Consider the following 15,694-nt stretch of genomic DNA (forward strand, 5'->3'; position numbering starts at 1 on the left):
GGTTTCACTGTTTTCTCTATTTTTACCTACTAGAGGCCCAATGCACGAAATTCATGCAAGAGTAAGCCTTCCTTCCCCCGGCTGCTGGCACCGGCTTCCCTCTGGCACCCAGAACCCCAGCTTCCCTCGCAGCCCCGGCTTTGTCTGGATGGTCACCCAGTCTAATTAGCATATTATGCTTTTATTATTATAGATGACCTATTCCATTTATCATGTAATGTTTATTATTTCTGTCCTGCTGCTAGCTTTGGTTTTTCTACTTTCTTAAGATATAAAGTTAGTTTGTTAATTTGAAATATTTCTTTTTTAATATAAGCATATACAGCTGTGAGTTCCCTTCTTAGCACTGCTTTCACTGTGTCTGATAAGTTTTGGCATGTTGTGTTTTTGTTTTCATTTATATCAAGATATTTTATTATTTCCTTGTGATTTTCTCTTTGACTTTTTGGTTGTTTAAGAGTGTGGTGTTTAATTTCCACACATTTGTGGATTTTCCTGTTTTCCTTCTGCTACTGATTTTGTTTTCATTATATTATAATTGAAAAAGATGCTTTATATGATTTTGATTTTTAAAAATTTACTGACATGTTTTATGGCCTAACCTACAGTCTATCTTAGAGAATATTACATGTGCATTTAAGAAAAACATGTATTTGCATCAATATTCATAGAGGTTATTGGCCTGAGGTTTTCTTACAGAGTCTCTGTCTGGTTTTGATATCAGGGTAATGCTGCCTCATCGAGTGAGTCTAGAATTATTCCCTCCTCTTAAATATTTTAAAAGAGTTAGAGAAAGATTGGTATTATTTCTTTCAATAAATTGGTATCCATTTTTCTTTCTGCTGTTATTAGGTGGAGTGTTCTTTATGTGTCCTATTATGTCCAAATAGTTTATAGTATTGTTCAAGTCTTTTGTTTCTGTATTGATCTATATGGTTGTTCTGAGCTATGCAGTTTTAGTGCAGCAAGAATTTGTTTATATGGTATAAGGTAAAACATTTAGTGCTGATTCTACCATCTTCCCTCCTTATAAACATATAAAAGATAGCAAGCCCAGGGTTCTATGCTTCTTGTGTATTTCTCACTCCATACAAGTTGCTGAAATTACCAAATATCATGTGTGCCTTCATTTTCATGTACCATTGATCTCATGTAAGTTCTCTGCCATGATTCTGGGCTAATCAATAACAAATTAAAGTATAAGTAACTTTGTCCATTGACATACCATTCTCCCTAATTTTTGAAACCGAGACCAAGCAGACTAATATACCTCAAAGAACTTCACCAACATCACCGAGAAGCCCTAATAAATTTCCACTGAGAACTCCAAATCACAAACTATAAAGTGTAGTTCATTTACTGGTATTGAAGTAAGGCTCAATTCCACAGCAGAGGTAGCTAGGGCACTAAAAATAAGACAATCATAGGATCCCCAATATTTGTTGTAAAGTGTGAGAGAGACTGCTAGCTGATCATGAAGTTGTTTTTTTCTTTTTCCAGGGGACAACACTATATTATATTTTCTTTGGAGTTAGGTGTGAAGTGGAGTTAAGAGGGAGACCCAGAAAAGCTTGTTTTGCATTTCTACTCTTGAGTCTGAAAGCCTGAAAGCCTGAAAGCCAGAAGAACCAATGGTGTAAATTCCAGTCTGAAAGCCAGCAGGCTCAAGACCCAAGAGGAGCCAAGGTTTCAGTTTGAGTTCAGAGGCAGGAAAAGACTGCAGTACCAGCTAAATACAGGCAGGAGGGGTTGTGTTTTTGTTGTTGTTGTTCTATTCAGGCCTTCAACTGATTAGCTGAGGCCCACCAACATTGGGAAGGGCAATCTGCTTTACTCATTCTAACATTCAAATGTAATCTCATTCAAAATCTCCCTCACAGACACACCCAGAACAGTGTTTGATCAAATATCTGGGCACACTGTGGTTCAGTTGACACATACAATTAACCATCACAGCCATCCACTCCTCAGGAACACCAGAAACCATGTGAGGCCTCTGAGGTGGCTTTTTTTTATTTTATTTTTTTGAATTACATTTATTAATACACTTCTTAACGAAAACTGGGTATATTTTCCTAAATCAGAAGAACCTATAAACAACAAAAATTCCTTAAGAAATACAGCAGAAAGTGGGAAAGAACCATAATTAGCAGAAATAATCATTGGAAATACAACTTTCTGGCAGTTTAGGCAACAAAGTGCTACAAAATATTCGAGGAGCCTGGATCTAATGTTATAAAAGTGAGAAACTACTAAAGGTCTAAGATTAGTGAAATGATGAGAACTGAAATCCTGAATCTGTGAATAAATCTGCACTGGGTTTTAAAACCATAGCTACACACTAAAGTTAAAATTGACTAAATAGCATCATTTGCTCATTTTTTACGTAAACATCATAATGATACATTTTCTTATTTATTTAGGATTATACTATTTCTACATAGCTCCAAAATAATAGCTTGGGGCAACTTGCAAAAAACAAAACAGACATAGATATAAGCTCACCCAGCACTGGAATTCTCTATCATTTCTGTATTCATAGTGTCCCAAAGAGTGCTAGAACATGATAAATAGGAACATGTGTATGAAATAAATGAATGAATGCATAAGTGATGGGGAGGAGAGGTGGAGGGAGAAGGTTCCAGGAAGGAGGAAAAGAGATGTTTCTAAGCAACCAACTAGGAGAATTTTCTCTTAGCAGTATGGCAGCAACAAATTTAGCAAAAGGGTTTCTAAGCAATTGGGGAAAAACAGAAATAAAATGAGGGAGTATTCACTATAAAAGTCTACTACAGGCTCCTTGGAGGTAAAAATCTTTTCTGGAATTTAACTCCTAGAAAAATTTATGAACTGAATCCTTACACAATAGATGTCTTTATGGTTTTAAGACAGATAAATAGTTATGGCAATGCTTCTGATATTGGTCTTCTAAAGTTTATTAGAACATTGTTAAAACAACAAAATGAAGGCATTTCTATAGAGTAGGAATATAATGGTCTAGGAAGTTTGCTGTTTTATGATCTGGTTTAATATGGAGAATTAATCATATTTTAAAATTCTACTCTACATTTATGAAAAACCGTCTCTGATTATGAGTTATTTCATAATCTTGCTATGGACATGCTGCATTTGAACAACTCAATTCATAATTTGCTTTTCTAGAAAAGATAATAAACAGAAAAATTAAAAAGTTTTGTGTTACTACATCACAAAAATAAAAGTGGACAAATTTTCACCAAAATTAAAGGGTATTCTTAAAAATTGACTTTGAAGAATCACAAATGAGGTGAAGAGGCAGGTTAACAGTGACACTATTGGCAGGTAGCCTTCTTCCAAAGAAGCTGCAAGACTTGTCTTAAAATGCAGCTGTTTTCTCACAGAAGAAAGTAGCATGCTACAGAATTTACTCGTTTGGTGATAGCTAATGTTTCCAGAAATTCAGAGGAGTCTAGCCAGTAGATAATACATTTCATCATTCACACATACTTGTGATCATCAATATGTGCCAGGCATATATCAGACACTAAACTTACAGTCATTAGCAAAACATACTTGGCTTCTAGCTATAAAAGCTAGCTAAAACTCTCAAATCTTATTCAGAGGTCACTTCCTCTTTAGATTCAAATCATTATCCATCTTCAAGAATGTCCCAAAGTGCCCTTACTGGTTTGGCTCAGTGGATAGAGCATCGGCCTGCGGACTCAAGGGTCCCAGGTTCGATTCTGGTCAAGGGCATGTACCTTGGTTGCAGGCACATCCCCAGTAGGGAATGTGCAGGAGGCAGTTGATTGATGTTTCTAACTCTCTATCCCTCTCCCTTCCTCTCTGTAAAAAATCAATAAAATATATTAAAGAAAAAAAAAAAGAATGTCCCAAAGCTTCCATTAATTTGAACTTGGTTTTTCCTCCCAAGCCTGCTTCTCTATCTCCTTAATTCCCTTCTCCCACTAACTGCACCTCCAGTCAACCATTATCTTAAAACTAGTCATTGGTAACTAAATACATGTGGGTATTTCTTAAGTGCTTCTCTCTGTCCCCGTGCCACAGCCTTAAGGATGGGAAAGGAAGCCGTGCTTTCTGAAAAGGAGAAGTAAACTCCCACTATGCCTCTTCAACTCCAGTCTTGCCAACCTTCAAATCCATCCTCCACCTTCTAGCATGAATTTTCTTTTAAAAAGCAACACTTATTTCGCTGTTCATAAAAATGCTCAATAGTTCTCTGTAGTTCTCAGCATAAATTCTGCCCATTTAAGACTCATTTCTGTCATTCTCTTCAACACTCGCCTATTTAACATATTCATGCTTTCCTATGTGCTATTCTTATATGCCTTTTTACTATTCAGGTTTAATGGCGGGCTGGGGACTCGTCCAACGTTAGTGTGCCTCAAAAACAGTATTTGAAAATCACTATTATTTAAAGTTTTAGTTGTCGTGCAGCTTTGGGAACTCATCTACAGAATGGGATAGAAAACACACTGAACTGGCACCATGGCAAGGTTTCTAGTCCTATTTTTAAAAAGGCAACGGGTTAGCCCTAGCCAGTTTGGCTCAGTGGATAGAGTGTCGGCCTGTAGACTGAAGGGTTCCAGGTTCAATTCAGGTCAAGGGCACATGCCTAGGTTGCTGGCTTGATCCCCTGTTGGGGGTGTGCAGGAGGTGCCTGGGTTGCTGGCGCATCCCCAGTTGGGGGTGTGCAGGAGGCAACCGTTCAATGATTCTCTCTCATCATTGATGTTTCTGTCTCTCTCCCTCTCCCTTCCTCTCTGAAGTCAATAAAAATATATTTTAAAAAGATAAAAAGGCCCTGACCGGTTTGGCTCAGTGGATAGAGCATCAGCCTGCGGACTCAAGGGTCCCAGGTTCGATTCCGGTCAAGGGCATGTACCTTGGTTGCGGGCACGTCCCCAGTGGGGAGTGTGCAGGAGGCAGCTGATCGATGTTTCTATCTCATCGATGTTTCTACCTCTATCCCTCTCCCTTCCTTTCTATAAAAAATCAATAAAAATATATATTAAAAAATAATAAAAAATAATTAAAAATAAAAAGGCAATGGGTTAAAACTGCTCTGGGCCTGTTTTATCACTGGTCATGTAAAAGGGTTAAATTAGGTGACCTAATGGCCCATGAAGGTTAACAATTCTAGCTTTCTATTTAAGCGCACTAAAACTTATTAGGTACTGAAAATAAGAAATAAGGCTAATTTACTGCACTGTTCAATTTGTTCAGAGCCATCAATATACACCATTTACACACATGATAATTAACTATGTTGTTGTATCAACAACATAGAAGACTTTGTTCTAAGGATTTAGGGATAAGGTGTAAATGTGACTGGAAGATCGAACCCAATTAGATCTGAAGGCAAAACTGTGTCAACTGAAAAATCAAACTTACAATCACCAACAGGAGGGCTTACCCGGCGTGATTAAGTGACCTAGGGTGATGTACAATGCTGAAGCCAGCAAAATCTTAAGGCTAGACGGGGGCTTTAATGGCTCTTGTGCATCAAAACGTCTCAATATAAATGAACTCTTTCCTAAGTTGAGACTTCTTCTCCCCCCACCCCCACCCCCAGAGTTCCTTTGCTTTTTAAATCCCAAGCAAATGCCCCCTCCTTGTTCCTTGGGGAAATGTTATAAATACAATCGGCTAAAGCATCTGATTGATCATAAACAGGCTTTGGGAGATAATGAGTCCCTAGTCATTAGGGCTCCTTTGGATGTCACCCAAGTGCACGGCTGGTCCCCAGCGGCAGCGCCGGCTCCAGGCAGCGCATCCAGGGAGTGGCCCGGAGCCCAGGGCGGGGTCCTTTCGCCTTCACAGGGGCGGGGATGGCGAAGGCCGAGCCAATGTTGGTTTGGCTCCCATTTTGGGGAGATGTAGCGGGTGGGACGAGCAGCGCCCCCCGCGACCCCTTTACACCCCTCGGCAGCCGGGCTCGAGCGTGGAACGGGCTGGAAGGGTAACCGCTGGACCAACGGCCTCGGCTCCAGGGGCTCCGCCTCGGGGACCGCCCGGGCTGGGGGCACCTGGCACCCCGCGTCCTCCCGACCCCGGCGCAGCAGGTGGACACGGCGGTTCCTCGGGACCCAACGGACCCTGGCGGCACCAACTCCCGCCGCCGGGCTGACCTTCCTCCTCCCAAGGCCGGGAGAGCCGCCCGGGAACTGGCCGCGGCGCCCCACCCCGATCTCCACGCCGCTCCCTCACCTGCCCCAGCAGCTCAGCCTGGCGGGTCGCCAAAGGGGTGCGTCCCAGCCCCCCTCCCCCGCTCCCGGGGGCAGAAAGCAATGATTTCGATTCCTCATCCCCGCCGAGCGCAAGGGGCAGCGGGGAGGCGGCCTGTGCCCACGCACCTGTGTTGCGGGCCCGTTTTCGGCAGTGGCAGCTCATATGTCCGAGTCGCTGCCACTCGGTCCCCGCGTCTCCCAGACCAGTCCCGCCCGCGGCCGCCCAGCAGCGACTGCTAACTGCGCCTGCGCGTGCGGCCCGGCGCGGGAGGCGGCGGCGGAGGGCGGGCCGCGCGCACCTGCTCCGCGGGCTCAACGGCCCGACCCGACCGGGATGCGCGGGCTCGGCCCCCGGGTCCGCAGGGGAGGGATGCTTCGTGATGAGCTCCGCAACCTCTCCCTCCCGCCCGGCGCCTGCCCTTTCTGCAAACGGTGGGGTTCTGCCTCCTGGTGCGCATCTTAGGGTCCTGAATTCCATGTACATCAGGTTTTGAACAGCATCCAGGCTTTTCCTGCAGCTGTTTAGGTCCGGAGAGGAGACTGGGGTCAGCAGGAAGGCGTCCTATTTCGTGTGCGTGATGAATATAGATATATTAGATGTTAACATAATAAATGCATTGTCGTGTTTTGTTCTGAAACACTTTTATGAATTGCTAGCATGTATTGTGCTTGCTGTACTCTTAAGGGGTTTTGCAAGATCTTATTTAACCTTCACAACCATCCAGGTAAAGAAACTGAAGATCATTTGCTTGCCAGAGCCTTTGACTAGTAAATGTGGAAATAACAGGGTTGAAATACAGGCCTGTCTCTTTCAGAACCTGTAGTTTCAACCAGCACACTAAACATAAAAATATAGCATAAATATACTACTGAATGTTTTTTTCTTTTTTGACCCCTAGATGTTGGATCATGCAGCTTTTACTACTTATATTTCGTAGGAAATCTGGACTTTGAACTTGCTATAATCACGATTCAATTTTATTGGAAGAATAAAATATTTATTGACTTGTGATAACCCTGTTGAAGAGTCTCAGATTGAGCTTGATGTCGATCCATGCACAATATGTAATTAATTATTGGCGAGGCATCAGTGTCAGGGAACATTTTTCACATTGCATCAGTAATAAGGCTACCAACTCTAGACTTTTGATGCTGTCACCTTTTGGAGTGTGTTTGGATAGTGTTTACTGATTATTTTTTAACTTGAGGTACTTTATAGTAGTATTTCTCTCTTCAGTCTTTCCAACTTTTATTATTCAGCATAATTCTGTGGCCCATAACCAAGACAATTCTACTTGCTGGAAATAATTTCTTAAGGATATATTCAAAGTTTGCAATGAAGAAGCTGAAAACTAAAAATTCTTGCCATATTTCTGATCTCAGTGCAAATGCCTCTACTATTTCTCCATTAAGTAAGAACCATCTTTAGGATGAGGCTTGTACATTTTATCTATGATTGCCAGTATAGCAAATTAAAATACAGGATACCCAAGGTTCTAATTTTATATCAACAAATAATTTTGGTACATACATTTCCATATGTGTAATTTATCTGGCAATTTTAATTTTATCATGTTAAGTATCTATTCACTGCAATTTAATTTTTTATAGGAAGTAGCTGTTGAATTTTTAAAAGGCTTTTTTAGCATCTGTGAAGGTAATCATATTTTTCTCCTCAGACTCATTAGTATTGTATGCTCTATTAACAAATTTTCTAACAGAATCCTAATCTGATTCTTGCACTACTGGTTTAAAAAAAAGCAAAACACCTGGTTATGATGTGTTATTTTCCTACTAGTTTGGGAATCTACTTCTAATATTGCATTTAAGATTTTTATATCAATTGTCATAAATGATATAGGTCTGTGGCTTTCTTTTTGTGCTACCATCAGGATTAGGTGTTCATGATATACCTACTCAATTAAATAATTTGTAAATCTTTCATTATTTGCTATTCTGAAACAAATTTAAAATATTGGGACTACCTGGTTTCTGAAAGTGTACTTGAATCTCCCTGTGCAACAATCTAGGTCTGGTACCTCTTTGTGCTTTTTTTGTTATTTCTCAAAAACTTTTTTTCTTCTATGAATATTGATTGGTTTAAGCTTTCTCTCTCTACTTGCATCAATTTAGGTAAACTGCATTTTCCTAAGAAATCACTCATTTTATCACCTTTTAAAAAAAGAAAATACCAGCAAAACAAAAACCTATTGGCTCATATAAACTTCCTCATATAATTAATTGCCTTTGGTTGGCTGTTAATATCAACACACCATCTAAAAATAGATGTCAAGGTAATTAAAGGGGGAAAAAATAAGAAGATGGTTTCAATGGGAAAAGCCTGCCCAGATTTAGTTCCCATTATCTATATATATAAAAGCCCAGTGACCGAAAAGGCAGAACAACCAGAATGACCGGTGGCTGTGATGTGCACTGCGGCAGCCAACCAGCCTGATCCGGGTCCCCATTGCACCCCCACCCCACTGGCCAACCCGGCCCCCAATCAGTGCCCAACACCCCGATCAGGGGCAGGGCCTGCCACCAACCGCCTGAGGCCCCTCCCCCCCATCAGGGCGGGCCGGCCAGACCCCACCCATGCACAAATTCATGCACCAGGCCTCTAGTTTGTTCATAATTGTTGCAATTCTGCCAGAGGGTGGAAGGTCCAGATAAGAGTATACAACAAACCTCAAGATAGTTTTACACACCCCAGTTAGTAGAGGGTCTCTCTTTCCCTTCTACCCATGGGTGTGACCACATTTACAATTGCTACTACTATTAGTAATATTACCATATGACTAGTTACTTCAATAGTAAATAGTGCAGGTGTTGTTAGCTTATCTCAATACCTGAGAGACATTTTGGCAACAGAATTTCAATTATGTCTCAATGTTTGCAGAACTTCTTTTCACTTGAAAAAAGGTGTTTAAGAAAAAAAGATTTCACTAAATCTGGTCTGAATGTGGTTTTTACAAACTTATCTGCTATATTGAGTCAGAGGCTTAAACACATAATTTGCCTTCATGTGTAGGTTTGAAGAAAAAGTGATTTTTAAGAAGCAAAATCAGTATGAATGCTATAAACCAAATGCCCAAACCAACCAATAAGTATTTACTCTGCTATATCCTAGATGAGTGTCTAAGGTTCTCCAAATCTCCCCTCCCTCTGACCTCAGACCAGAGGCCCTGCAGGTGAGTGAGATCCTCCAAACACCCAGCATTTGGGAGCAGTAGGGATGGAGATGGAAGCGGGGACATCTTTCCTGGTCACATTAGGAACGTTTTCTAGAAATGCTTTGTGCTGACCACCAAAACTCTTATTCTGCAATCAGTTCATTAAGGACAGCAGCTAGGGGGTTAAATCTTTAAGGCTGTCTTTTAATTTCTTTTTTTTTCTTTTCCTTCTAGCATCTGCCACTCTCAGGGTATTTTGGTCAGAATTCAAATGCCTCTTTCTGAGGGCCATTCCTTTGGAATCATCTCAGCTTTTCAGTAACAGTCAGTGATATGTCGGACAGCATCCTTTAATACTGTTCCACTTTATTGTCCCACCCCTTCAGGAGTTTTGTTTGAGTCTTGGATGGTAGACTATGAAGTCCAAGTAGGCACCTTTACAAGGAATGTTGCCATCCTTTCAAAAAATGCTGTACCTGGACTTAGCTTTAATTTTTCATATTAGCCTGGAATGTGCTCTGGCAAATTTAATTTTAAAAATTCACAATTTAAGTCAAATTTAAAAATTTTTAAGATACATATAATGTCTTTTTCTCTCCCCCTCACCAGCTTTGAGATATAACTTCTTTTCCTCTAAAAGGTGAGAATGAAATGGAGACATGAACAGTTCATCTTGCATATTCTCTTTATACATTGGTATGTAATACACTTCATACTGAGATAAATGTGCATTTTTGGCACTCAAGGATAAAACAGCAGTATGAATTCAGATTTTCATACTTGACAAAGGATAAAAAGGAGGAAATATCTCATTATTTACCAAAATAAATAAACTAAAACTCAATAGAATAACAAGGAGAATAGTAGATCTTAATGGACTCCTATAAGAAATTGATGGACCAGGCAGACAAAAATTAGTAAGGACTTAAAAGAGTTGAACAAGTAAATTTAAAAGGCTGACATAAGGGAGCCCTGTACCCAATAAATAGGAATATTTTAAGAATACATTTTAAAAGCATAATACATTTATAAAAACAAATTAGTGCAACATATTTTAAAATGCATATAGAGACTATACATTCTTTTCAAATTTGTATGAAACATAAGAATTCATGACAGTTCTCAAATTTTATTACATAAGGTTCTCTAACAATGTAATTAAATAAGCAATCAACAATAAAATATGGCAAACCAGTATATACTTTTAAAAATCCATGCACATTCCCAAATAACCAATGAGTTAAAAAGGTAATAATAAGAGAAAGTATGAAATCTTTAGAACTGAATGACTATTAGAATATATAATATCAAGATGTTTGGTAATCAGATCAAATGGCATTTAGGCATAAGTTTATCATTTTAAATACATTATTTAAAAAACAAGAAGATATTATGGCGCTGTCAGACCCTGGCTTGCTTCAACTTTTGCTTTCTGTTTCTTTAGATGTCTTCACAAAATGTATTAGAACATACACCAATTCATACTGAACCTGTCCATGACAGTGTCAAGTTTCTGAGCTTTTAGCTATTTATTGAGATTATGTAATAGCATCACTATCTAAGTCAACAAAATACATTTCTCAATTTTTAAAAGCTTCCCTGCCTTTACTATTTTAATATTAAATTGTAAGAGTATAAACATCATAAATAAATGTTCTAATTTTTCTTGACATAAGAGAGAGTTTAATGCTTTCAAGTCCACTAGTTTGCTCACTGTTTTCTCCTTTTCTATATAATTATATACTTTCATTATTACAATGTCTGAAAGATGCCATTTAGAAAGCACAGTTTCTGAGGTCCCAAGGTATTACAGAGTTTCTTCTTGTTATGGTCAGCTTCGTATTTCCTGAAATACAAATAACTAATCTGTAAATAATGCTGCAATGAACATAGGGGTGGATATATTCTTTCAAATGGAAGCAACCTAAGTGCCCATCTATAGACAAGTGGACAAAAAAAGCTGTGGTCCTATATACAATGGAGTTTACTTGGCCATAAAAAAGAACATTTTACCATTTGCAACAGCATGGGTGTACCTAGAGAGTATTATGCTAAATGAAAGAGGTCAGTCAGAGAAAGACAGATACCATATAATTTCACTTACAGTACTTGTGGGATCTAAAGAACAATATAAATGAACAAAGCAGGAACAGACTCATAGATACAGAGAAAAGACTGATGGTTGCCAGATGGGAGGGGTGTTGGGGCAATGGGTGAAAAAGGTGAAAGGATTGAGAATTAGATTGGTAGTTACAGAATAGACAAGGGATGTAAAGTACAGCATAGGGAATAAAGTCAGTAATATCATAATAACTATGTATGGTGCCAGGTGGGTACTAGAAATATCGGGGGGACACTTCGTAAAGTATATGATCATCTAACCACTATGCAGAACACCTGAAACTAATACAAAATAATATTGAGTGTAAACCATAATTGAAAAAAAATAAAAATATATAAAACTGTAACATCTAGAAATATTAATTCATGAGGATGTAATTATTTTCATGACAAATACTTGATTATATTCTTTCATTTTTCTGTCTTTTTGACACTTCCACCAATTAAATAGAGAAGATAACTTTACATTGGCAAAAGATATAACTCTTATGAGTTATATATGAGACAATGTTAGTTTTAATATTGTCCTGGTGTTAAAATGATTAAAAGTAGATTTCCACCACTGGGAAATCTGTATTGTTGGATTGTTATTACAGCCAACAAACTGCTGTAGATAAGGTACAAATATTTTAAACCTCCATTTTATTTTATTTTTAAAAGTTTTGAAGAAAATGCAAACATTCCATATGTCATTGGTTAATACAAGTCAAGGGCATAAACTTATGGCTCCCTCCATCACCTCCAACTATGCTTAGATTTAGCAACAATAACAAAACAAATGTGTCACACACACAAAAAAGCCATTACTTAACTGAAATTCAAAGTAACTGGAAGTCCTTTATTTTATGTGGCAAATACTTTGCCCTATGCCCAGAGCAATGCAGTAAAAGGAAAATTACTTTTCATGTAGGAGGAAGCAAAAGCAAATTATACTAATTCAACTGCTTCCACTGCAGTGAAAGGAAAATGACTTCTCATGTAGGAGGAAGCTTATCAAATTATATAAATTCCACTGCTTTCAGAAATTATTGATACTGAAATATTTTAGTTGGTTCCAAAAGAAATTTTTGCAAGTTTATTATAGATGTAGAACATAAAATGATAATGAACTTTTAAACTGAAAATGGGCAAGATTTTTACATTTCAGAAACTAAAAAAAATTATCACTAAGATAAATTTTGTTTCATTAAATTATTTTTGAACTACAAGGTAGATAGAGATAAACTATTTTTTTTTCTGCTGGTTAAACTATAGCTTACATTTAAAAAGGAGTTTTTTGAGAAGTGTAATATATAATTTAACTGGCTAGGGAAAAAATTTTACATAAAGTTGTGTTTTAAAAAAGAAGACTGAGTTATGGAATGAATATTAAGGAAAACATCAGAAAAATGTTAGTCCTGGATAAAGAAAAGAGGAAGACAATCTCCACGGGGCCATAAGTAAATCCTATTTTACTTAATAAAATTGAATTTTTAAAAAGCTGTCCTGGTCAGGTGGCTCAGTTGGTTGAAGCATTGTCCCGTGTACTAAAAGGTTTCAGGTTTGATTTCTGGTCAGGGCACATACCTAGGTTGTGGGTTCGATCTCCCCTTCCTGGTTGGGGCATGTACAGGAGGCAACTGACCAAAGTTTCTCTCTCACATCGATGTTTCTGTCTCTCGACCCCTTCCTCTCTAAAATCAATGAGCACATCTTCAGGTGAGGATTAGAAAAAGAAAAGTTCTAAAAAACTGAAATGAAATATCAAAACACTTGGTTCAAGATGGTGGATGGCTAGACCTCAAAGAAATGACAGTACAGTGGGGCCTTGACTTACGAGTGTCCCGACTAATGAGTTTTTTGAGATACAAGCCGTCTCTCGGCCGATTTTTTGCTTTGAGTGGCCGATTTTTTGCTTTGAGTTGCGAGCTGAAATTCGGGTTACGAGCCAGCTTCAGATACCCCACCGCTAGTTGGCGCAGCAAACATCACAGTGAACGCCACAACATCAGCCCAGCATCACGTGTCTCACTCGTTCAATTTTTGATTTGACATACGAGTAATTTGAGTTACGAGCTCCGTCACGGAACGAATTAAACTCGTAAGTCAAGGCCCCACTGTAAATACACAAAAAAGGTGAAACTCCAAAGTGTCAAGGATGCAGGGAGGCTCTTAGCCTAGGAGACCTTTCATCAAATTGATGAGAGGTATAAATGTAATGGATGAGTACGGACTGACAAAGAGGGGATGAGGAATCTGTGCCTAGACACATGGATGGGGGCAACAGCGGAGATGGCAGATTTGGTGGAAGATGGGAGCTAAACTTGGGTGAACCGTGAGAATGAAATGAGAGTCTGTGTCAGGAGCATTTATCGCCCAAACCTGAGCAGCCGGACTTTATGGCTCAGGCAATGCACACACACCCAGTCTTCGCTAACCAAAGTGAATGAGCAGCCTGATATAACCAGAGCAGGCACCTGTGCCCAGAACAAAGCACCCTGTATCCTGGCACGCTGGTGCAACTTCTCTCAAATGACTAGGGAAAAACACACACATACACACACACACACACACACACACACACACACACCACAAAACAATAGAAACGTAGCCACTCAAATACACTAATATAGTTTGCAAACCAACAAATTCTACCTATATGCCAAAACTTCCTAGGAAGCCTCCTTCATTCTTACATTTTAATAAATAAATATGAGGATAAGTGTAGTGTGGGGGACAGGGAGAGGGGGGAAAATTTACCCATACTGACCAATATTAACATCCTATCTAATAAAAGAGAAACATGGTAATTAGCCGTACCTCAGCTCCCCTTCCCATTGGCTAATCAGGGTGATATGCAAATTACTGCCAGCCAAGATGGCAGCCGGCAGCCAGGCAGCTTGAAGCTAACAGGAGGCTTGCTTGCTCCAGTGACAGAGGAAGCCAACGTTCCCCGCCTGCTGCTGCTGGCCTCTGAGCTTGCAGTTTGAAACATTGTTACAAATATAGAAGCTAAACAAAACCCCAGAAACCTGCTTTCAGGCAGCCGGGATCTCAGAGCTGGAGTTGAAACAGTGTTTCGATTATAGAACCCAAACAAACCAGATACCTGCTTTCAGCAGCCGAGGCCTCAGAGCTGGAGCCAAGCCTCAGAGCTAAAGCTGGCCCAGAATTAAAAAAGAAAAAAAGAAAAAAAGGAGCGGTTGGAAGCTTCAGTCACCCGCCAGCCTGAAAATGGCCCTCAGCCCCTCATCCAGACTGGCCAGGCACCCCAGTGGGGACCCCCACCCTGAAGGGTGTGTGACCAGCTGCAAACAGCCATCAGCCCCTCACCCAGGCTGGCCAGGCACCCAAGTGGGACCCCCACCCTGATCCAGGACACCCTTCAGGGCAAACCAGCCGGCCCCCACCTGTGCACCAGGCCTCTATCCTAAATAGTAAAAGGGTAATATGCCTCCCAGCACCAGGATCAGCGGAGCCCTGAGGCCTCCCGGCACCGGGATCAGTGTGACAGGGGGCACGCCCAAACCCCCTGATCGCCCTGCGGCTCTGTGTGTGATAAGGGGCAGGGCCACAACCTCCCTATCCACCCTGCTCTGTTCCTGACAGGGAAAGGCGCCCCAACCCCCTGATCAGCCCTGCTCTGTGCCTGATAGGGGGGAGCTCCCCAACCCCCTGATCGCCCTGCGGCTCTGTGTGTGACAGGGTGCGGGGCCCCAACCCCCTGATCGGCCCTGCTCTGTGTGTGACAGGGTGTGGTGCCCCAACCGCCGCCCCCCCCCCCCCACGGGCCCTGCTCTGTGTGTGACGGGGTAGAGCCATAACCTCCCCATCGGCCCTGCCCTGAGTATGACAGGGTGCGGCGCCCCAACCCCCTGATCTGCCCTGCTCTGTGTGTGACAGGGGGCGGTGCCCCAACTCCCCTATCGGCCCTACTCTATGCGTGACAGGGTACAGAGCCCCAACCCCCCTGATGGGCCCTGCTTTGTGAGTGACAGGGGGTGGCGACGCAACCTCCCCATTGACCCTGCCTTGAGTGTGACAGGGGGCGGTGCCCCAACCCCCCAATCGGCCCTACCCTGAGCGTGACTGAGGGTGGCATCGCAACCTCCCGATCCGCCCTGCTCTGTGCATGACAGGGGGCGGCGCCCCAACTCCCCAATCGGCCCTGCTCTGAGCCAGACCAGGGGC

The 15,694-nt window shown here is 41.0% G+C and overlaps 2 protein-coding genes across 4 annotated transcripts in view; both read right to left on the minus strand.

The window, feature by feature from the left end:
* CLGN (calmegin) overlaps positions 1 to 6,440 on the minus strand; it is a 44,521-nt gene extending 38,081 nt beyond the window's left edge. For 2 of the 3 annotated variants that reach the window (XM_070415210.1, XM_070415209.1), the window contains exon 1: positions 6,357 to 6,440. The gene's annotated coding sequence lies outside the window, so the exon portion shown is untranslated. The remainder of the gene's footprint in view (positions 1 to 6,356) is intronic. The other variant, XM_070415212.1, reaches the window with a different exon arrangement.
* A 3,938-nt stretch (positions 6,441 to 10,378) lies between these two features.
* The window catches only part of MGAT4D (MGAT4 family member D), a 28,702-nt gene continuing 23,386 nt past the window's right edge, over positions 10,379 to 15,694 (minus strand). Inside the window, exon 12 of the mRNA XM_070415213.1 lies at positions 10,379 to 11,249. The gene's annotated coding sequence lies outside the window, so the exon portion shown is untranslated. The remainder of the gene's footprint in view (positions 11,250 to 15,694) is intronic.

Source organism: Myotis yumanensis, unplaced genomic scaffold (assembly GCF_028538775.1).
Source record: "Myotis yumanensis isolate MYYU_CA2020_CCGP unplaced genomic scaffold, mMyoYum1.0.hap1 SCAF_5, whole genome shotgun sequence".
Lineage (NCBI taxonomy): Eukaryota > Metazoa > Chordata > Mammalia > Chiroptera > Vespertilionidae > Myotis > Myotis yumanensis.